The 24,034-nt window shown below is 37.8% G+C and overlaps 1 non-coding gene across 1 annotated transcript; it reads right to left on the bottom strand.

Moving 5' to 3' along the window:
• Positions 1–11,973: 11,973 nt before the first annotated feature.
• On the bottom strand, positions 11,974–12,080 carry LOC116105646. The gene has a single exon (XR_004124104.1). It is a non-coding gene; the product is annotated as a small nucleolar RNA R71 (small nucleolar RNA).
• Between the last annotated feature and the right edge of the window lie 11,954 nt (positions 12,081–24,034).

The raw sequence follows: 24,034 nt of genomic DNA, 5'->3' as shown, positions 1-24,034 counted from the left end.
GGAGACCATACCAAGTTTAGTAACGAACTTCTTGATACAAACCGCCTCTTTGGCCGCATCGGATAATGTGATATACTTGGCTTCCGTTGTAGAATCTGCTACAATGCTTTGCTTGGAGCTCTTCCAGCTCATTGCACCCACATTGAGATAAAATACAAACCCAGATTGCGAGCGATAATCATCCTTATCTATTTGGAAACTAGCATCACTATATCCTCTTACAGTGAGCTCATCTCCCCTCCAAAAACCAAAAACATGTTCTTAGTCATTTTCAGGTACTTAAGGATGTTCTTGACAACCATTTAGTGACGCTTACCTGGATCCAATTGATATCTACTGCTAGTGCTTAGTGTACATGAGACATCAATCTAAGTACACAACATGACATACATGATGGATCCAATTGCTGACGCATATGGGATCGTCTTCATTCTATCTCTCTCATCATGTGTTTTAGGACGCTTATCCTTAGAGAGATAGACACCATGTGACATAGGAAGAAATTCTTTCTTGGATTCTTCCATACTGAATCTCTTAAGTACCTTGTTTATATATGTACTCTGACTTAGGCCAAGCAACCTACGTGATTTATCATGGTAGATCTTTATTCCGAGGATACAAGCTGCTTCTCCTAAGTCCTTCATGGAGAAGCACTTGGATAACCAAGTCTTTATTGACTGAAAGTTCAGTATATCATTCCTGATGAGAAGAATGTCATTGACATACAACACTAAGAATGCCATTACGCTCCTACTTGCTTTCTTATAAACACAAGGCTTATCTTCATTCTTAATGAAACCGAATTCTTTTACAGCTTCATCAAAACGAATGTTCCAACTCCTTGAAGCTTACTTGAGTCCATAAATGGACCTCTGTAACTTGCATATCTTATTAGCTTGTCCATCAAGAATAAAACCATTGGGTTGTGTCATATACACATCCTCTTTAAGATTTTTGTTCAGGAAGCTGATTTGACATCCATCTGCCAAATTTCATAGTCGTGATATGCATCAATCGCAAGCATAATCTGGATGGACTTAATCATGGCAACCGGTGAAAAGGTTTCTTCATAGTCAATACCATGAATTTGTTTGAAACCTTTGGCAACCAGTCGTGCCTTATAGGTATGCACATTGCCATTCGTGTTAGTCTTCTTCTTGAAGACCCATTTACACCTTATGAGTTTTATTCCTTTAGGTGGATCTACCAGAGACCATACCTGGTTCTGGGACATGGAATCCATCTCAGATTTCATGGCTTCAAGTCATTAAACAAAATCTGGATTCGATATAGTGTCTTCGTAGGTTCTGGGTTTATTATCTTGGTAGACCAGTACGTCGCCATGTTGAGTCACAAGAAAACCATATCTCTTAGGCTCATGACATACTCTTCTAGACGTACGTAGCTCCTATGCTACTTGAGGTGGTTCACTCTGATCCAAAAATAGTGAAGTAACCCCCTTACGATGTTCAACCACTTCTTGTGGCACATCTTCCCATCCTTTATCTAATGTATCTTGTGGTTCTAGAATTTCATCGAGTTCTACTTTTCTCCCACTAGTACCTCTTAGAAAAAATTCTTTCTCTAAGAAGACACCAGTAAAAGCGACAAAAATTTTGCGCTCTTTTGGATGGTAGAAATAGTATCCTTTGGTCTCCTTAGGATACCCCATAAAAATATATTTATTAGATGCTTGTTCGAAATCAATTTCTTGACATAAGCTTCGCAACCCCAAATCTTTAGATAAGACAAGTTGGGCTTTCACCTACTCCATAGTTCATATGGAGTCTTATCTATAGACTTTGACAACACATAGTTAAGTACGTGAGTCGCTGTCTTTAGGACATAACCCCAGAATGATGCGGGTAGATCACTAAAACTCATCATGGACCGAATCATATCAAGTAAGGTCCTATTCCTTATTTTAGATACACCATTATGTTGGGGTGTATATGGAGGTCTAAGTTGTGAAACTATCCCACACTTCTTTAGGTCTTCAGAAACCCTGAGCTCAAGTATTCACCTCCTCGATCTAACCAAAGAGCTTTAATACTTTTGCCCAACATATTTTGTACTTCATTCCTGAATTCTTTGAATTTATCAAAGGCTTCAGATTTATGTCTCATAAGGTAGACTTAACCAAATCTACTAAAGTCATTAGTAAATATGATGAAGTATGAATATCCACCTCTGGCTTCAACTGTTAGTGGACCGCATACATCACTATAGATGATGCCTAACAATTCAGTAGCCCTTTCACTTCATCCTGTGAAAGGCGACTTGGTCATCTTGCCTAAAAGGCATGACTCGCATACCTCAAATGCCTGAAAGTCAAAAGGGTCCAAAACTCAATCCTTTTAAAGTTTTGCAATGCGGGTTTGATTAACATGACCCAATCTATAATGCCAAAGGTATGTTTGGGTTTGATTACTATGTTTAGCTTTTTTAGTTTCAACATTGAGAATATCCTTATTGTTTAAGTCTAGAACATACAATTCGTTATATAACCTTGCAATTCCAAATAGAATACCATTCAAACTAAAGGACAAGATTCCATTAGAAATTTCAAAATGATATCCTATATTATCCAAAGCAGATACTGAAATAATGTTTCTAGAAATTGAAGGTACGAAATAACATTCAGTTAATTCCAACAATAAGCTCGTAGGCAAAGTCAAACAATAAGTCCCTACAGTTAAAGTAGCCACATGTGCTCCATTTCTAACTCGTAGGTTCACTTCTCCCTTAGCGAGCAATTTACTCTGCCTTAGTCCCTACACATCAGTACAAATGTGAGTACCACACCTTGTGTCAATGACCCAAGATGTTGAAGAGGAGAAATTAATCTCAATCATGTACATACCTAAAGTCGAAGCGTCTGACTTCTTTTTGCTTGCGAGAAAAGCCCTGCAGTGTTTCCTCAAGTGGTCAGGCTTGCCACAATAGAAGAAGACTATCTTCCCACCATTCGTAGCGCCACCCTCAGGCTTGAGAACATCCTGTCCTTTGGGCTTGGGCTTGGGCTTGGGATAGGCCTTGGCCATTCCCTTGTCCTCACCTTTTCCTTTACTAGCAGCTGATGAACAATTTTACTTTCTCACAAGTGCACGAATCGCTATCGCAATATAGTGTGCAAAAGCAAGGGTCGATCCCATAGAGATTTGTAAGTTATCAAGTAATCCTAATAGCTATGCCTTAATTAAACAAATAAATTCAAGCTAATTAAAGAACTACTGATTAAAACTAAGTGTAAAAAGAAAATAAAAATTAACTACTATTGACTAAGCCAAAATAACACCAATAAAAACTAATTTAAGAACCAATTAACTATAACCTAGGTATCCAATTCCACCATAATATTCCAGTTTTATGCCAACTATCAAACTATTGTTATCACAATCCAATTTCTAGGGTTCGCACTCACATAATTAAGGTATTACTGTAAGGAGTTCAAGATTAACCTAGTATCTTTAACACGAGACTAGCTAGGGCGTATAGTCTAGCCTAATGATTAAAAAACCCATTAAACACAAGAGCACCCAAAATCATGAATAAAGGCGCATCTGTCTGGGCGTATGCACAAATACTAATCATTCAAGAAATCGTGAGCCAATTAGCATTCTATCGGGGCATATGCACAAAATACTAATCATTCATTCACATGAGCTATTCAAGATTAGCTAGGTTGTGTAGTCTAACCTTGTCGCACACAATCAATTAATTAACATTAAAGGTGATCAAGCAATAACATCAATTAAAGATTGAATAAAGGATAATGAATAAAACTAGAATTGCAATGGATTGATAAGACAAATAGAATTAATAAAGACATAAAACCTTCTTATTAGGCTACATTGGATCCCTAGAAAAGTATTTAGTTACACATGATCATAAGGAAATCAAACCTCAAAATCTTGAAAACCATGAAGTACAAGAAGAAGAAGATGAAACCCTAGGTAAGATCTCTTCCCCTTGCCTCTTCCTAATTATATTTGATATTATAAACCCTGGCTCTCTAAAATATTTCTAAGGACATCAATTTATAATATTAAAGTCGTGAGGGTATTATGGTAAAAAGTTATACTTCAATTAAAAACTCATAATAACAAATCTGCACATCTCCAAGCACTAATGTAACTTTCTTCTCCATTTTTAGCCATCTTCCAGGTCGAACTAGGCCATGATCATAAAAATTGTAGCTCTGTCTCTTAGCTTTAAAAATCTACTAGAATCAGGTCAATATGAGTTGTGTAGCTCAAGTTATGATCATTTTTGTACAGCATGTTCTGACAGAAAAATTTCCAAAGATAAATTTCCCGCATTGCATTGCGGCATGATTTTGTTGCGCCACGGCATGAAGTTTCTGTCCATTTTACAAATTTTTTATGCTGCGGCATGAGAATAGTTCCGTTGCGGCATGGGAATAGTTTTTCTGCAACGAACAATCTTCAAAAATCCATAACTTCTTCGTTTGAGCTCCGATTCTCGAACCATTTGTTCCCACACGATTCTGATTCTTTACTCTTCAATGTGCATACTTGAAATCCTCATTTTTCAGCGCGTAAATATCTGAAAATTCACAAAAGATAGCCATGGTTCTAGAAAGTAAAAGATATACAAAAATTAAGTAAAATTAACCAATTAAACCTAATTCCCACACAAAATACCCTTAAAATCACTAAGTATTAGTGCACTTCCAAGCACTCATCAGCAGCAACCAGTAAAATGGGCTTGGACTTTTTCAAGTCCTACTCCGCAGCATGTTTAGAAGCTTTGTCAGGGACTTCACTATCGTGTTCATATTGAAGTTCATTATGAACGGTGAATAAGAGTCAGGTAGTGGTTGCAAAATTAAATCCACTTATAAGTTTGCATTCATACCAAAGCCCAAAGTCTCAAGCCTCTCTATGTACCCAATCATCTTGAGCACATGAGGACTAACTTGGGCTCTCTCAGTCATTCGACTCCTAAATAGTGCCTTCGACATCTCATACCTCTCATGACGAGCATTACTTTGAAAAAGCTCATTGAGGTGCATAATTATGGCATTTGCATCCATATTCCCATGCTGCTTTTGCGTCTTAGATGTCATTGATGCTAGCACAATGCATTGAACATTATTAGCATCATCAAGTAACTTTTGGTGAGTATCCTTTGTTTTTTTGAGTGGCATCAGATTCAGGCTTAGTCGGATAAGGCTTACAAGGATATACAATTTCTTTTAGGACTTTAGTACAATCCGAAGATTTTGATACCAGTCCAAGAAATTGGATCCATCCAGCCTGTTTTCTTTCTCGATTATTGATCGTAGGCTAGTATTGCTCATTTTAATGGATCTACAAATGCAAAAAAATAAAATTTATTACAATGTTTATTATTATTTAACAAGGTCTTTTATTAAATAATCGCTCCTAGTATTTTCCTCAAGCCAATAGCCCTTACTATTAACTTAGGAAAGCCCGTTGGCTTTCATAGTGGACTGAGATCCCATCTAGCCCATTTCGAACCTTTGCTTTGGCGAACAAGCTAAAATGGGTTGATTAGGTAGGCCAACAAACTTAATTCACACTAGTTGATAGCTCTAACTACCAACCTCAAATGCGAAGTAAGCTAACAAACCAATCACAAAATATAATGACTGAAGTCCTTGTCCTCAAGTGTGATTCTTAGTATCAGTAGAGTGGACACTACATGTTGCTATGTACACACAACAAGTGTACTTCTTTACTATGCCTATGATGTGTTTATCAACCTTCGCTTTGGCGAACAAGCAAAACACACAATTTAAGTGGACCCATCGCCATTAAGGGAAACTCCAATGATCTTTAACCTCCTACTGGTAGAAGTGTATCATTAGATTTGACGAACAAGGTTCTAACGAACAGTGGTTTGATTAAAGTTATGGTGATGGAAGGCATTTTAATTACTAACTTAATATCCTTTGTTGAAGGGTTCTATTTTGTGGTCTCACCAATTTATTATCTTTGTTAGAATGTCAATGATAGGCATGTTATTAAACATTCAACCTTAGCATGCATTCTAAGCATAAAATTAAACGTGCCGATACATGGTCTAACTAAAATCGATTTCCTCGAGCCTAGAGAAATCGGTAGGTCAACCTAGGGTCAAAACAAAACTTGGGTCTTCAAGTTTGCCCCTTCATCGGTCCTTCATTTCTTCACACAATCATTACAAAAAGGAATTCATAACAAATAAAATCCTATTTTAATTTATATCAATAAAATAGAAACCTCAGGTTACATACGAGCGGAGTGAGCTGAGAAGAAGAAATACATAGTAAATTTAGAGGGACGTAGGACATATAGGTCCTATTTATTTAGAAACTTACAAACAGACCCAAAATTAAAAACAAACCATAGGTCTAAAGCTCATGTATCGGGCACCATGCAATTATCAAATAAGAACATTGCATACATTAAAAAACAAACAATTTTTTAATTGCGTGGGTGAAATTACCAAATTGCCCTCTTAGATGTGTAGAATAATTATTGGCTTACAGGTTTTGAAAACTGTAGTTTGGTCCCATCGCGTAACAAACGTGATCTGCCCTAGCAGTATGCTCGCTGCAATGAGCGTGAACTTCAATGAACTACAAAAATTCCAGAGACATTTTCGCTGCGGCGAGATTCACTTTCTCATAGTTCACCATGGCGAAGTTTTATTTTGCCATAGTAGAGTCCACGATCTTGCAGTCATCGCCGCTAATGCCATAGATCTGTGAACATACAGTTCACATTTTTGTAGTTTGTTCGCATAACGTCATGAATCCAAATCGAATCAAACACACCAACATTTTACCAGGACATCAACCAACCAAATAAATATTCATCAACACATCGATTAGTCAATTAATTATACAAATCATGCAAATTGCAGAATTTTACATATTTAAAAATAATCAATATATGCAACAACATGTTATCAAACAAATACATATCAATGATCGATTAAATATTATAATCAAATACCCAAGGCTCTAATACCACTATAAGTAAATAATCAAATTTGTGCAGCGGAAAAACGACGAATTAAAACGAATCGATCAATTACTCTAAACCAAAATCCGGGCAAAGATTATATTGTTTACATATTATGATAAAAAATTAATTAAATAGTAAATCATATAGGGATTCAGATTTACTTACGAACGTAGGAGGCTCCTTCAATATCTCTGATTTTTTATCTCGCTTCTCAATTCAAAGTAGAATCACACTCATGTCATCCACACGAAGACAATGGTTTTTAATTTTAATAAATGTGTTATTGTGTTTTAATTTGCACTTATATAGTGCAACTAATTAAACCCTATTCCACTTAGGAATAGCCATGGGCTTCAACCATAATCCACCCTTGCAACCAAACAACCTTTAATGGTATTTTAATTTTAATTAATTATTATTATTATTAAAATCCAGTAATATTAATATATTAAAATATATTAATATTAGATAATAATAATTCATTTAAATATATGAACATATATATTTAAATATAATCTTACTGATTTTAATTTCAATATTAAATTGAATACAGACAACAACCTTAGCAAACTTAATTGCACTGTGAGATTACCAAAATATCCTTTCGTCCTAAAAGATGAAAATACCCTTTCACAAACTGATTCTTAAATTATCTTCTAAGTGTATGACCTATAGGCTTTTTATCATATCAGTAGTGAGGAGTCTCGCGAATGACAACAATCAATCATCTCACTACACACAGACCAAGATTGGTCCCTAGCAAGGCATCATGGCCACCCGATAGATTTAAATTCAACGAAATAGCTACCTATCAATGATATGGTTACCGTGCAAATCCTTTCATCATTCATTACCTTATCAAGGTCGAGGTACAAAAATAGTGTCAACTTCAGATATCCTTGATATCTTTGTATTCAGTTACTAGACCAATGACCGAGATAATAAATTGGATTGAGCAAAAATTCAATCCCACCATGGCCACGAATTTAGTGTCATTGTCATTTACTGAATTGAGCAGTGAGATAACTTCTCTCGTACCGGGAATGATGAATCTTTTGTCAATCCACCATATTCTTGATACACTTCTCGATGTAGCCAATCACTACCATTCTGATAGTTCTAAATAGAACTATTTTGGGCTAGTGTCAAATTACACAAATTGGTGCACAAGGTGCCCCAGTGATCTCAAGTCTAAGGATCACATGCACCACCATCCGTTAGAGGATTTATTCCATGGACACTAGGGTTGCCATCCATATGGGATCTTTTGGTGGGTCTGTCCAGTGAACTTGCCTACAGCAAGCACCCATGCATTACACTAGGTTGTTGGCAAACAACCTTGACAAGTGAGATCAGTCACTACCTTACAACAGGGTCGTTCAACACTATGATAGCCTTATCGTATTATCTATGTCCTTGGTCAGAATAATACTAGGGCTACGGACATTTCTAGAATGGCCACCATATGTGATCATAGGGCTCTCACTATCAAGATTTGAAACACTTGATACCCTCATCATGATTCTACAATCCTAAGGACGTATATCAATACATGCAATTATGATTTACACGATATAGAAGAAAATGCATTTTATTGATAAATAAACATTATTACAAAGAGTTAACATAAAAAATAGATTGGCTCTAGGGCACCTACTCTAACATAAGCTTTTGACTTCTTCTCAAAGAACACCTTGTAATGCTTCCTCCAAGGACTAGGCTTGCTATAGTAGAAGAAACAACCTTCCCGTCTAGACTTTAGAGCATCTTGGGTTTTGGGCTTAGGCTTGCGCTTGGCCTTAGCTTTACCCTTGCCTATACCTTTTCCCTTACTAATGACAGTAGCAACTAACATCTCTGGTTTGGACTTCTTAATGTCTTACTCTACAATCCTTAAAATGGTTAAAAGCTCATGGAGCGTTTTCTTATTCGTGCTCATGTTATCTATGAAGTGGCAATAAGAATCAGGTAAGGGTTGTAAAACTAAGTTGATTACTACGTCATTGTCCAAACCAAAACCCAAAATCTCAAGCCTCTTGATGTACTTTATCATCTTGAGTACATGAGGGTCAACTTTGGTACCTTTATTCACTTTGCACTTGAATAGTTGTTCAGCACCTCATATCTTTCATTGTGTTGAAGGTATAAGATCATGATAGAATAATCCATGTTTTCGTATTGCTTTTGCAGTTCAGGTGTCATTGCTGCTAACCTGATATACTTAATAAGTTATATGTTAGCATCATCCAAATGCTTTTGATAAACATCTTGCTGTTCTCGGATGATGTCATCATCAAGTTTTTGAGACAGAACCTAGTTTATGGTATATAATTTATTTTCAGACTTAAGTACAATATGAAGATTTCTATACTAGACTATAAAATTACTACCATCTAGCCTATTCTTTCTTTTATTATTATCAACCATAGTGAAAGGGTAGTATTGCTCATTTTAAATGTGATTCTACAAGTGCAAATTAAATAGAATTAATATCATGTTTATTTTAATTTATTTAATTAGGTCTTTAATTAAACAAATAGTCCCACTATTTTTCTTCAAATTAATAGCTCTCGTTATTAATTCGGGGAAGCCCGTTGGCTTTCCTAGTGGACTGAGATCCTATCTAGCCCACTTCAAACCTTCACTTTGGCGAACAAGCCAAAATGGTAAGTCATCAGACTTAAAGTACACTAGTTGATAGCACCCACCAACAACCTCAAGTGTAAACTAAGCCAACAAACCAATTACACAATTCAATGGCTTCAACCATTGTCGCAAATGTAATTCCTGTATTAGTATAGTGGACATTACATGTCGCCACGTACACAAAACAAGTGTACATCTCTACTATGCCTCTAATATGTTTATCAACTTTCGCTTTGGCGAACAAGAAAAACATATAAGTTAAGTTAGACCTATCATTATTAAGGAAAAATCCAATGGAATTTAACCTCTCACTGGTAGAAGTATACCCTTCACTTTGGTGAACAAGTGATAATCCTAGGATTATACTGTTTTATCAATGCTTTTTGGCTGGATTTTAGATACTTCTTCTTAAGTTTGTGCCTGAATTGCAACTTAATTTCATATATTTTATGTTTCATGCCAAAACGTGTAGTTAGAGCAAAACTGAGCAGAATTGAGTTTCTAGACCCAGAATCAAGCGAATTTCAGGATTTGGGAAGATTCTGATTTGAATTGGAAGCACTATGAAGCTTGTTCCTATTGGGGATCACTAAGATTGAAGATTCAAGCAAAAAAGCAAGCGGAGGGTAGTTTCGTAATTTCAGAAGAGCTCAGAAAAGTTTGCCGCGGCGAAGTATATTCTTCACTGCGGCGAGAAAGTCTTGGGTCAGATAGTTCAATAAAATCCAACTTGATGTCGCGGCGAAGTTTATTCTTCGTCGCGGCGAAAACTGCAATTTTTCAGTTGTTAAAACTGCGCATTTTAATTGTATTGGATGAGTCTGAGGGTTTTGGGGTCGACTATTTAAGAGCGACTTGTTCATTTTAAAAGGGGGTTTGACACTGTTTTGGAGGAAAAGGAGAGAAATTGAAGATTGGAAGCCTTTGGGTTTATCAAATAGAGAAGATTTTATTCTTTTTCCATTTTTCTAGCATGTTGAACTCTGTTTTTACAGTTTTTCTTAGGATTTGCTTTATTTTTAGTATGAACTAACTCACTTTTCGGTTAGGGTTTTGAATTTTAATGTCTAATCTATAAATTGATGTTGCTTTCACATTCTATTGCTTGGATTATGTATTTATTCTTGTTTTAATTGCAATTAATTGTTGAGCATGAGGAGACTGATAAATGATTCATGTATTAGCTTCTTTGAGTAAATACCATTGATTAATTGAACGCTAGAGATAGGTTTGGAGATCCATGAAATCAATTTAGGATTCCACTTAGCTTAATCGACTTGGAACTATTAACCTTCAATTTGTAAGGTGCAGAAGCTTAGTAGGGATAAGTAGCAGAATATAGCTTGAGAAGGTATATTTTGCAGATTAGGGTGTTCGATTTATAATCTTTGCATGTGAACTTAGAAGCAACATAAATCGTGGACTAAACTAGAAAATCCTAGTGAAGTCAAAACCCTAACCGCTTTGTCTTGAATTGATATTGACTTCATTAGTTAGATTTTAAATTACGTTGTTGATTTTGTTTTAACTTCAGCTTAATTGTCTCGGCAAATCCAACCATTTTTTGTTTACTCCAACTTGATACAAATTAGGAAAATTAGTACTTGACACACAATCCTCATGGGAACGATACTTTACTCATCATTCTATTACTTGTTGTGACTAGTGCACTCGCTACACATTGCATGTTATAAAAACACGCATCAAGGTTTTGGCGCTGTTGCCGGGGATTGATTTTGTGTTAATAGTTTAATTTTAGTTTTAATTGTTTTCTAGTTTAATTTTGCTGTTTATTTTCTATTCGCTTGTGATCTCACGCTCTCTTTTTGTCTATGTAGTTTATGCGAAGAGCTAGACGTCATCCAGTGGTTCCTATTAATCTACAGATTGAAAGAACTGCAAGCAGTCTTAACAGAGAGAGAAGAGAACGAGAGGTGATAGTCATTGAGATGGTTGAAAACAGAATGTTGAGGGAATTCTCAGTGCCCTTGGTTGATGGTAGTGGTCCAAGTATAACTAGGCCACTGGTGCAAGCCAACAACTTTGAAATAAAGCCAACAATCATCCAAATGATCCAACATTCGGTACAAATTGGGGGAGATCCAAAGGAAGACCCAAATTCACATATTGTGAACTTCTTAGAGATTTGTGACGCATTCAGGTAAATGAAGTGTCGGATGATGCCATCAGGTTAAGACTGTTTCCATTCTCATTAAGAGATAAATCAAAAGGATGGTTTATGGCACTACCAGCAGGAACAATCACCACCTGGAATGAATTGGCACAAAGGTTCCTGACTAAATATTTCCCGCCAGCGATATCTGCAAGGATGAGAAACGACATCACATCATTTCTGCAAGAAGAGAATGAGTCACTTGATGAAGCTTAGGAAAGATATAAGGAACTCCTAAGAAAGTGTCCACACCATGGTTTGCCGGTTTGGATGCAAGTCTAAACTTTCTATAATGGGTTGATGATAAATGTGCAAACAATGGTGGATGCAGCATCTGAAGGAGCATTGTAAAACAAGACACCTGAAGAAGCTTATGAGTTACTTGAAGTCCTAGCAAGTAACAACTTGTTAGGAAACGATCCAGTTACACAGCGGAAAACAAAAATATTTAACAACACGAATCGTTCCATAGAACCAAGATCAGGGTATAAATTTATAGTTTATATACAATATCAGAATCTGCAGAAAATCAGTTTAGAGTTTAAGAAATCATACGCATGTTTAGAGGCTCCTCCAACTTTGTCTCTAAACGTATTTGCTACCGACCCAAGTGTAGGATCGAACCAATGTAGTCCACACGAAGATAATCGCAAGGAACTAAAGAGGGATTTGCTAGATCCTCTTTAGCCTTAAGAACAAAGAAGAAAATGAAGTGTATTTGATTTAAAACCAAAACCCAAATCTGGCGTGAGAGAGTTTTCAAGGGGCCGTAGCTTTTTCTTTTCAATGAAATGAAATAATGAAAAATCATCTCTTATTCTCAATTAAACTTATTCTTTTATAGTGCAAGTTTAATTGCCCTATTCCCTTATGGAATAGGCTTGGGCTCCAACCCAAACACCCCTTGTATCCAAACACTCCTATTTAGATATTTTAATTTTAGCTCATCATTATCTCAATTAAATCAATTAATATATATATTTAATATATTAACATTTAACAATAATGATAACTTATTTAAATGTATGCGAACACATATTTAAACGTAATCTCACTTATTTAATTTTTCTAACAAATTAAATAAAAGGCTACGACCTCAACAAATTTAATTGCACTCTGAAATTACCAAAATACCCTTTCGCCTAAAAAGATGAAAATGCCCTTCTAACTTCCTGGCTCTTAAATTATCTTCTATGTGTGTGACCCATAGGCTCCTTATCATACCGGCAGTGTATAGTATCGCGATCAACACCAATTAATCGTCTCACTATATACAGACCAAGATTGGCCCCTAGCAAGGCATCATGGCCACCCGATAGATTTGGATTCAGCAAAGTAGCTACCTTTCAACGATATGGTTACCGTACAATTCGATCCTTTCATCATCCGTTATCTCGACGAGACCGAGGCATAGAAATAGTGTCAACCTTTGGTTACTCTCGATATTGTGTATTCAGTTACTGGACCAATGACCTGTATTATAAACTGGATAGAGCAACAACTCAATCCCACTATGGCCACAGTTTTAGTGTCATTGCAATTTACTGAATTGCGCCATGAGATAACTTCTCCCATACCCGGGAGTGATGAATCCTCTATCTATCCACCATAGTCTTGATACACTCCTTGATGTAGCCAATCACTACCCTATTGACAACTTTGAATAGAACTGCGTTAGGCTAGTGTCAAACTACACCAATCGGTGCACAAGGCACTTTGGTGATCTCAAGTCTAAGGATCACATGCACCACCATTCGTTAGAGGATTTGTTCCATAGACACTGGGGTTACCATCCATATGGAATCCTCTGGTGGGTCAGTCCAGTGAACTTGCTGCAGAGTATTCGCCTACAGCAAGCACCCATGTGTTACACCAGGTTGTCACCAAACAATCTTGACAAGTGAGATCAGTCACTGCCTTTCGACAGGGTCGTTCAACACTATGATAACCTTACCATATTGTCTACGCGATCTATCACGATATATCTTTATTCCAAGGACGTAGGCTGCTTCCCTTAAGTCCTTCATGGAGAAGCACTTGGATAACCAAGTCTTTACCGACTGCAAGTTCGGTATATCATTCCCAATCAGAAGTATGTCATCGACATACAACACTAGGAATACTACTGCGCTCCCACTCACTTTCTTATAAACACAGGGCTCATCTTCATTCTTGATAAAACTGAATTCTTTTACAGCTTCATCAAAACGAATGTTCCAGCTCCTTACAGCTTGCTTGAGTCCATAAATGGATCTCTGCAACTTGCATACCTTATTAGCTTGGCTATGAAGAACGAAACCATCAAGTTGTGTCATATACACATCCTCCTCAAGGTTTTCGTCTAGGAAAGCAGTTTTGACATACAATTTGCCAAATCTCATAGTCATGATATGCAGCAATCGCAAGCATAATCCAGATGGATTTAATCATGGCAACTGGCGAAAAGGTTTCTTTATAGTCAATGCCATGAATTGTTTGAAACCTTTGGAACAGTGTGCTTTTATAAGTATGCACCTTGCCATCCATGTCAGTCTTCTTCTTGAAGATCCGTTTACACCCTATGGGTTTACCCCTTAAGGTGGTTCCACCAGAGACCACACTTGGTTCTGGTACATGGAGTCCATCTCAGATTTCATGGCTTCAGGCCATTTTGGGAATCTGGATCCAATATAGCGTCATCATGGTTCTGGGGTTCATCGTTTTGGTAGACTAGTAGTCACCATGTTGAGTCACGAGATAACCGTATCTCTCAGGCTCATGGCGTACTTCCCAGATCTACGTAGCTCTTGTGCTACTTGAGGTGGTTCACTTTGATCACATAGTGTGGAGTAACCTCCTCTTGATGTTCAACCACTTCCTGTGGCAAATCATCCCGTCCTCGTCTAGTATATCTGTGGTTTTAGAACTTCATCGAGTTAACTTTTTATCCACTAGTACTTGTTAGAAAAAAATTCATTTTCTAAGAAGACACCCGATCAAGCAACAAAAATTTTTGTGTTCTTCTGGGTGGTAGAAATAGTATCCTTGGTACCCCACAAATATACATTTATAGGATTTTGGGCCCAGCTTGTCGAAGTCAATTTTAACATAAGCTTGCAACCCCAAATCCTTAGATAAGACAAGGGGCTTTCGCCACTCTCATAGCTCATATGGAGTCTGATCTACAAGACTTTGATGGCACACTGTTCAAAACGTGAGTCGCAGTCTCTAGGACATATATAACCCCAGAACGATGCAGGTAAATCATAAAACTCATCATGGACCTAACCATGTCAAGTAAGGTCCTGTTTCTCCTTTCAGACACTCCATTGTGTTAGGGTGTATAAGGAGGGGTGAGTTGTGATAATATCCACATTCCTTTAGGTACTCGGAAAACCCTGAGCTTAAGTATTCACCTCCTCGATGACCGAAGAGCTTTAATACTTTTGTCCAACATATCTATACTTCATTCTTGAATTCCTTGAATTTATCAAAGGCTTCAGATTTATGTCTCATAAGGTAGACATACCATATCTACTAAAATCATCAGTAAATGTGATGAAGTATGAATATCCACCTTGTCCTCAACTGTTAGTGGACCACATACATCACTATGGATGATGCCTAACAGCTTAGTAGCTTTTCACCTTGTCCTGTAAAAGGAGACTTGGTCATCTTGCCAATAGGCATGACTCGCATACCTCAAATGACTGAAAGTCAAAGGGTCCAAAACTCCATCCCTTTGAAGTTTTGCAATGGGTCTATTAACATGACACAATCTACAGTGCCAGAGATATGTTTGGTTTTGATCGTATGTTTAGCTTTCTTGGTTTCAATATTGGAATATCTTTATTGTTTAAATCCAGAACATACAATCCATTATATAACTTTGCAATTCCAAATAGAATACCATTCAAACTAAAGGACAACAATCCATTAGATATCTCAAAATGATACCCTATATATCCAAAGCAGATACTGAAATAAATTTCTAGAAATAGAAGGTACGTGATAACATTTATGTAGTTCCAATAACAAGCCCGTAGGCAAAGATAATAGTAAGTCCTACAGCCAATGCAAAAACATGTGCTCCATTTCCAACTTGTAGGTCCCCTCTCCCTTGGCGAGCGCTCTACTCTGCCTTAGTCCTGCCATCAGTACAAATGTGAGTACCACATCTTGTGTCAATGACCTAAGATGTTGAGGGAGAGAGAAATTAATCTCAATCATAAAAATACTTGAAGTCGTAGCATCTGACTTTCTTGCTTGCGAGGAAAGCCTTGTAGTGTTTCTCCAGTGGCCAGGCTTGCCACAAAGAAGCAGACTACCTGCCATTCCCTATGCCACTCTAGGACCAAGAGCAACCTGTCTTTGGGCTTGGGCTTAGGTTTGGCCTTGGCTTTACCCTTGCCGTTACTTTGCTTTATGGCAGCAACGGTAAAAAGGCTTGGACTTTTCAAGTCTGCTATGCAGTCCTAGCATGTTCAAAAGTTCTGACAGGGTTTTCTCATTGTGTTCATATTGAAATTCATTATGAATGGAGCATAAGAGTCAGGCAAGGATGCAGAATTAAATCCATTTGTAATTCTATCCAAGCCACATCCCAAAGTCTCAAGCCTCTCTATGTGCTGACTCTCTGAGCACATGAGGACCAACTTGGACTCTCTCAGTCAGACGACTCCCAAACAGTGCTTTCGACACCTGTACCTCTCATGTCGAGCATTTTGTTCGAAAAGCTCCTTGAGGTGTAGAATAATGGAAGAAGCATCCATATTCTCATGCTGCTTTTGCAGCATAGGTGTCATCGATGCTAACTAAGCATTGAACTCTATCAACATTATTAAGGAACTTTTGATAGTATCCTTTACTTCCTGAGTGGCATCAGGATCAGGCTCAGCCATGATGGCTTTCAAGGATATACAATTTCTTTTCTGACTTGAGTATAATCCAAAGATTACGATACCAGTCTGAAAAATTGGATCCATCCAACTGTTTCTCTCTAAATTATCGGTCGCAGGTTCATAATGCTCATTTTGGTGAATCTGCAATTGCAGAAAAATAAGGTCATATAAAGTTCATTATTATTTAATATGGTCTTTATAAAATGATGCTCCCACTATTTTACCAAGTCAATAGCCCTCACTATTAAACAGGAAAGCCGTTGAATTTCTAGTGGACCGAGATCCCATCTGCCCATTTCAAACCTTTGCTTTGGCGAAAAAGCCAAAATGAGTTGATTAGGTAGGCCAACAAATTAATCCACACCAATCGTTAGCTCCTACTATCAACCTCAAATTGCAAAAAGCCAACAAGCCAATCACACAATCCAATGGCTCTAACTGATGCGTGTTTATACAACATGCAAAACTAGCAAGTGCACTAGTCATTCAAGTAATAGAGTGATGGGTAGGATATCGTTCCCACGAGGACTGGTAGCTAAGCACTAAGTTCCTAACGTTAACAAGTTGAAGCAACCGGAAATCTTGGATTTGTGGGAGCAAATTTCTATAAACTAAAACAAATTAAAATTTAACAAAGAAGTAATTTATAAAAGGAAAGCAAATGAAACGCAGAAATCAATTTAAGTAAAACGGGTAGGGTTTTGACTTCGTTGGATTATTTATGGGTTAAACCTAAGAGTTAAACTATTTTCACAATCAGTGCAATGGTTGTAAATCGGATTCACTACTATGATAACAACCCTCTCGGCTATGCTTTCCTATTCATCATATTACATTCCGCACCCAACAAATTGAAAGTTAATAATTCTAAATCAGAAGCACAAGATCTAAATGATTTCATTAATGCTTGAATCTATCTTAGCATCCAATATTATAAGGTATTACCCATGAAGCTTAACAGAATTATTTCTCAAACTCATCATGTTCATCACATACAACAATTAATTTCAGAGTAAAAACACAACCACAGCTCATTCACATGGAAATAGCACAATACATATTCAACCCATTTCAATCACAAACTACAATCAAAACCCTAAACCATAGAAGATTAGTTCATAGCTAATTTAACAGAATAAAAACGGAAAATAAAAGTAAACAGAATAAACATAATGAAACTGAGATGAAAGAATAGAAATCTCCCAAAAGATGAATCTTCCAGTCAAATCTGAACCTTCACTCTAACAATCCGAAAACTCCAGCTTTTTCTCTAAGGAAAATGAAAAGACGGCTAAACCTAACAGCTCGGGGCCCTTCTAAAAAGTTAAAGTTTTTCTTTTTACCTGTCCTAAAAACCCAGTCAAAAACACGCACACCGAAACTGTGCGTTTACAAAACTGAAAATTTTAACTGTCCGGCGGCGAAGAAGAATTCTTCGCGCGGCGAAGAATGAAAAATCCAAATTCGACTCTGCCCAACTTCGCCGCGGCGAAGACAATTTCTTCGCAGGGGCGAAGCTTCTTCAAAAGTTCTGAAATTTACAGAACTGCCACTCTGTTGCCTCTTTGTCCGATTCTTCGATTTTCGACTCTCCACCTTGGAAACAAGCTTCATGTGCATTGTCCTACTCCGGAACCTCCTATCTTCTGAAATCCTTCAATTCTGAGTCAAAACTGTCAAATTTGCTTTATTCACTTAAAAGAGTCCATTTTACCTGAAACACGAAAAGTAGAGAATTACGCACCAATTCAGGTAAAAATGCACTAGAAAGGACCTGAAATCCGACAAAAAGCAAATAAAAACTGTATAATTTACGGATTATCAACTACCCCCAAACTAAAGAGATGTCGTCCCCGAGCATACAGTACAACAATAACGAAAACAAAGACAATAACGAAACAAAAATATGAAAACATGCATACAAACTGAAAAACCAAAATAAAACGAATTCAAATGCTACAATGAATTGCCTAGAAATTGCACATGTCTCACAAATTGTTGAAAGTTATCATCAGGAAATGTTTGACATTCCAAGAAGTTATAGGCTACATCGACTGTTTTCCTCAATTGGTCCACCAAGTAGGTAATCCCACCATTCATCCACCTTCCAGCTTCCCGAATTATTTTATGCAAAAATTGTAAAGTTTATCAAATGGTAGCAGATTCCATAAGCCAAATATCGAACTACTCTCCACTAATGAGGACTACACTAGATGAGAATCAACAGGTCTTAAAAGGCTTGTAACTTTAGGTTCGGGTCATGGGCTCCAACAAAAGGATAGGAAACAAAGTAAGAGAACTCGGTTGTCCTAAAGCAAAACTCAAATTACATCGAAACCCACACTTCTCAACACCAGTCGACATGTCTACTCATTCACAGTCTTCATACGCGTATTCTTAACTTTTGGTACCATAATTGCAGGGGAGACTCGTTTAAGGTGTACGTGGCGTTGTTATACCAGAGGTGCCAAGTACTGCCAGGCAGTTTTTAAGGCGGGTTCTGGTTTCAGCCGGTATACCCTTAAACTAGGCAGCATTGTGTTCGACATTTTTTTTTTTTCAAACAACACTAGAATTGAATTGAGGTGACACCTCCTTTGTTTACTCTTTTATCCCAACTCCACATCATTCTTGGTCTCTTTTCATTTTTCTTCTCTTAAACCCCACACTAATCTTTTACTCAAATGTACATTCGTTCGTTCTCGGTTTTGCACTAAGACGAATTCTCCTAAAGGTATGGTAAAGTGTTTAGGGTAAAGGAATTTACAAATCTGTTGTTTTCTAAGAAAAACAAAGCAAAGTTCCAATGGCTCAAAGGGTGACTAGTGACAATTTCAATCATGGGTTGGCTAGAAAGGCTCAAACGTTCCAAAAATTGCCTAAATCATCTCCCTAACCATGTCTATCCTAGAATTCGCCTCAAGCATTTCTCACTAGGTTCTAGAATCACCAACATTATCAAGACTTTGCCTAATCGAAAAATGAATCTAAGCATGCTGAAACAAATGAAAATCGTGGTTGAACCACTCAACAAACCTCAATCAAATTCAGCCAATAAAGTAAACTTGAAGTAATGCTTAACATTTCCCAACAATAAAAATTCAACATCTTATTCTATCATTGATTTATACAACTCATCATCGGCAAAACAAAACACTGAAAGCAAAATGCAACCCAGAAATACGTTTTTTTTTTTTTTTTTTTTTTTTTTTTTTTTTTTTTTTGAAACTTTAAGGTGTACGCGGCGGTGTTATACACAGAGGTTGCCAAGTACTGCCAGGCAGTTTTTAAGGCGGGTTCTGGTTTCCAGCCAATATACCCTTAAAATAGATTTTTTTTTTCCGTTTAAGGTGTACGCGGCGTTGTTAAACCCGGTCGCCAAATATGCTAGGCAGTTTTTAAGGCAGTTACGGTTTCAGCCAAGATACCCTTAAACTCAAAACAATCTATTCCCTACCCCCAAACTAAAATAACATTGTCCCCAATGTTCCATTATGTACAAGTTAGGAATAGAGACAAACACAAAAGGAAAAACAAATGAAAATAAAGGTACGAGAATGCCCCCTGGTTAAGTCAGAATTGTCGTTCCACAATGTTCACCCGTTCTTTGGACTTTTCATCGTCACAATCTGTCAAAACAATAAACTGTGGTGTTTCTTATTTAGAACGAATTCACAACTATATTGAAAGTATTACAACCTGTATCGCCCTTTTAACACTACTAAAAAAATAAACATTAACTAAACAAATGACAAAATAAACAAAATCCAAAACCAAAATAAAATGAGTTTAATTTCAACTGGACAAGAAAATTAAATGAAGCAATTAAACCAAACACAAACAAGTGCTCGGGTTCAGTCTTGTTCTTCTCCTCTCTCTGATCCTCTTCTTCCTCTGATTCGGCCAATTATCTGAGTTACCGTCAAACCAATGATACGCGGACGTGTCAACATTCAGTTCCTTGAAGCTATCTGTCAGCAATTCAGAATGCTCTGTGTCCGCTCCATCATCCAATCCTGTCTTCTCTCATGTATTTCATCATGTTCATATTTTTTCCAGCATCTCTTTCTGTGACCCTGTGGAGCTGGATGATGTGGCCATACGTTCTTCTGCCTCTTCGCCCCGCTCTTTGTGGGCAGCTTCTGTTCGGTCAAGGTGTTTCTTGAAATAGTCGGCATCTAGAGTCGGAGTTGGATTAATACGCGGCTCATATCTGTAACCTTGACTCCGCGCTTTTTGACACAGGCTGTGATAAGATGCGGGAAACAGTAACTTGATCGCCCCTTTTGGGATGCAATCCGAACACACGTTATAAATGATGTCTCCCACACATACTCTTTCTGTGGCTATAGAGTAGAGCAATTCCCTTCTCATGAGTCACTGTGTTGTAGTGCGTCTCCGGCATTAGTTTAGCACATACAAAGTACTGCCACAGCCGAGCCATTGGTGTCAATTGCGTTCCTTTGAGTGGCTTTTTCCTTTTCTTAGACACTTCCCATGCTGTCCCCGGTTTGCTAGACCGGCAAGATAATATCATGGTTATAGCCGATCTTTTGAGCGTCGCATACTCATCAGCTGTAATGAGATAGTCGGGCAAGGTATAGAATTTGTTGATTTCTATGCTGAGAATGGCACATCCTCCCCTCGCACAAACACAATCCATCCTGACTCTCGGGGAAGTTGGCATAGAACTCTCTTACCAACGGTTCTAAACCGGACCTCAGGAGCACTCATGAACACTGTTCCAACGTCTACCCCTACTCCAATCCACAGATTGTGGTGCTGTCAATCCACATTCAGGGATGAAACCTTATTCTTGTCTTTGATCACATCCTCATAACGCTTACGGGCGACCTCATTTACAAAAAGTTTGTCCACGTTCTTCCCCTTACCCGTTGCTTAATTTCGGAGCCATGAGTCACTGAAATTCAATCCAAATGTTAAACCAAGGGATTTCCCCTATAAAAACATAACCATGTCCAACCTGCAAAACAATCCACACTTCAAAAATTTGCAATTTAACCCCCACTACGATTTTTATATTTTAAGGTGTACGCGGCGTTGTTTATACCAGAGGTTGCCAAGTACTGCCAGGCAGTTTTTAAGGGGTTCTGGTTTCCAGCCAATACCCTTAAAATAAATTCCTCATCACAAATTCAAAGCAATCCCACTTCTATAAATTCGCAATCCCCCCAACTACGATTTTTCAATTCAACACAAAAAACTCCAAATAATCAACAACTACACTTTAACAATCAATTGGCATATAAACTTCTTCACAGGAACCACATCACAACTCAACAAAACCAAAATATCTCAAGTTAAAAGTTCACATAATTTCTAGATCTACGAATATAGACTAAAAATTTTCCAAAAAAAGCTTTGGGTTTTCGATATCTTACCAATATGAAGTCGTTTTGCACTACCAATTGACCCAGAAACGATCCAAACAAGAAAACCCCAAATTTTTGATCCAAAACTTTTTGTGAATTTTTGTGAAAAATGTTGTTGAAATGGGTTATTTGGTGTTTAGGAATGATGTGGAGTGATTATTTTGGTTGGAAAAGCAAAATAGAAGTGAAAGATTGAAAGATAGAAAATTTTCTTCAACTCATGATGCAAGGCGGCGTGAAAAATGAAAGAAGAAAGAAAAGTTAGTATTTATAGAAAAGGGCTTCGCCGCGGCGAAGTTCTCACGCATAAACCCTAAAAATTTCCCAGGTTTCGCCGCGGCGAAGAAAATTTCTTCGCCGGGGCGAAACATTCCCGAGAGCATCAGGCCAACTCGCCGCGGGAAATGCCTTAGCCAATTTTTCAAAAAAAATTTTTTTTCTTTCTTGCCGCGGCGAAGACATTACTTCGCCTCGGCGAAATTTCCCGAGAGCAGCTGTTATCTTCATGTATCTTGCCGCGGCGAAGACATTTACTTCGCCGGGGCGAAGTCTGGAAATTTTTGATACTTTCCTTTGCTTAGACTTCACCTGAAACACTTGAAAACAATAAATCATCAAATTTTTACAAACTAAATGAAATAAGAAGAATTCAAATAACAAACATTAAATCAAAAAGTTAAAAACACTTGGGTTGCCTCCCAAGAAGCGCTTGTTTATAGTCGGAAGCTGACTCTTCCATCCTTTAGGTTGGGTGTCCAGCGGATTGGGATGAACTGCAACTCATCACCCCTTCACGTATGGCTTCAACCTCTGTCCATTAACCGTGAAAGTGCCCTTTTCCTCATGTGTGATCCACTGCTCCGGATGCATGTATCCTCGTTATAGTGAACGGTCCGGACCATTAGACTTAAGTTTTCGGGGAAAAGCCTAAGTCTAGAGTTGAACAACAACACTTCTGCCCAACTTCAAAAGCCTTGACCCGGATGTCCTTGTCGTGCCACCTTTTTGTTTTCTCTTTATTATTCCGGGCATTTTCATATGCTTCCGACGAAACTCATCAAGCTCGTTCAAAGTCAGCATTCTCTCCTCTCCCGCGGCTTTTAAGTCCATGTTCAATGCTTGACGGCCCCAATGCCTTATCAAGTTCCACCAGCAAGTGGCATGCTTTCCCATACACCCATCTGAACGGAGACATACCAATTGGGGTTTTGAATGCAGTGCGATAAGCCCATAAAGCATCGTCCAGCTTCCGTGACCAATCCTTCCTCGAGGCATTGACTGTTTTTCTAAAATTCCTTCCGTTCTCATTTTGACAATTCTACTGCCCGCTCGTTTGTGGATGATAGGGTGTTGCCACTCTATGTGTACTCCAACTTACTCTCGCATGCATCCATTTGCCTATTGCAAAAATGCGTTCCCATCACATAATAATTGCTCGTGGTACTCCAAACCTGAGAAAATGTTTTCCTCACAAAATTAATCACCACCCTAGCATCATTAGTTGCAAGCAACTGCCTCAACCCATTTCGACACATAGTCCACAGACAAATATAAAACATGTTCCATAGGAACTTGGGAAAGGACCCATGAAATCAATCCCCCAAACGTCAAAAATTTCAACCACCAGGATGTTGTTCAACGGCATCTCATCTCTTGAAATACTCCCATCCGTTGACATTGGTCACACCCTGGATCATCCGGAAGGAATCCTTAAAGAGGGTTGGCCAATAAAACCCATATTGTAGCACCTTCGCTGCTGTTCTAGCTCCTCGAAATGGCCACCCACTTCCCTCTCATGACAATGTCTTAGAATGCTCTCCATTTTCCTCGGGACACATCTCCTTATCATTTGGTCAGTACAGTGTCTGTACAGGAAAGGCTCTTCCCAAAAATAGTATTTTAAATCAGAGAAAAATTTTCTCTTCTGTTGAAATGTCATAC

The sequence above is a fragment of the Pistacia vera genome, unplaced genomic scaffold, assembly GCF_008641045.1.
Source record: "Pistacia vera cultivar Batoury unplaced genomic scaffold, PisVer_v2 Contig501, whole genome shotgun sequence".
NCBI classification, from domain to species: Eukaryota; Viridiplantae; Streptophyta; class Magnoliopsida; order Sapindales; family Anacardiaceae; genus Pistacia; species Pistacia vera.
This window is presented reverse-complemented; position numbering and strand designations above follow the sequence as displayed.